The sequence below is a fragment of the Crocuta crocuta genome, unplaced genomic scaffold, assembly GCF_008692635.1.
Source record: "Crocuta crocuta isolate KB4526 unplaced genomic scaffold, BGI_CrCroc_1.0 scaffold110, whole genome shotgun sequence".
NCBI lineage: Eukaryota > Metazoa > Chordata > Mammalia > Carnivora > Hyaenidae > Crocuta > Crocuta crocuta.
Genome location: NW_027527386.1, coordinates 1,721,379 through 1,721,969, shown reverse-complemented (window position 1 = coordinate 1,721,969; position 591 = coordinate 1,721,379).

Sequence of the window (591 nt, the reverse complement as noted above, 5' to 3'; positions counted from 1 at the left end):
ACAGGTGGTGGGCAGCTCAGGAGAGCCAGGTGGAGGCTTGCCATGCTACGCCCTCGCCTCCGAAATCCCAGAGCTACTTTGACTTTACTCAATGGGTGAAGCAGACACGTGACCACACACATTAGAGGGGACTCTTGGGAGAAGCGTCAGAGAATGTGGGGGCCGTGCTTTAAAAGTGCCACAAATACCTATTAAATAAGCAAAGAAGGAGGAGGTGGAAGGAGACAGGACTCAGGAGGAACCAGCCCTGCCAACATTTTTTACAATTTTTTTAACGCTTATTTATTTTGAGAGACAGCGTGAGTGGGGGAGGGGCAGAGAGAGAGGGAGCGAGAGAACCCCAAGCAGGCTCCGCTGCCAGCACAGGGGCAGATGTGGGGCACGACCCCACGAACCGACAAACCACGGGGTCATGACCTGAGCTGAAAGCGCGAGTCAGACACTGACCCGACTGAGGCCCCGGGCGCCCCATGTGCTGACACTTTGATCTCTGGCATCTAGCCGAGAGGGCACATTTCTGTCTGGGACACGTTGTCGCAGCAGCCTGTCGTGGCCCGTCCTGGCTGCCAGGACAAAAGGTTCACGGCCGGC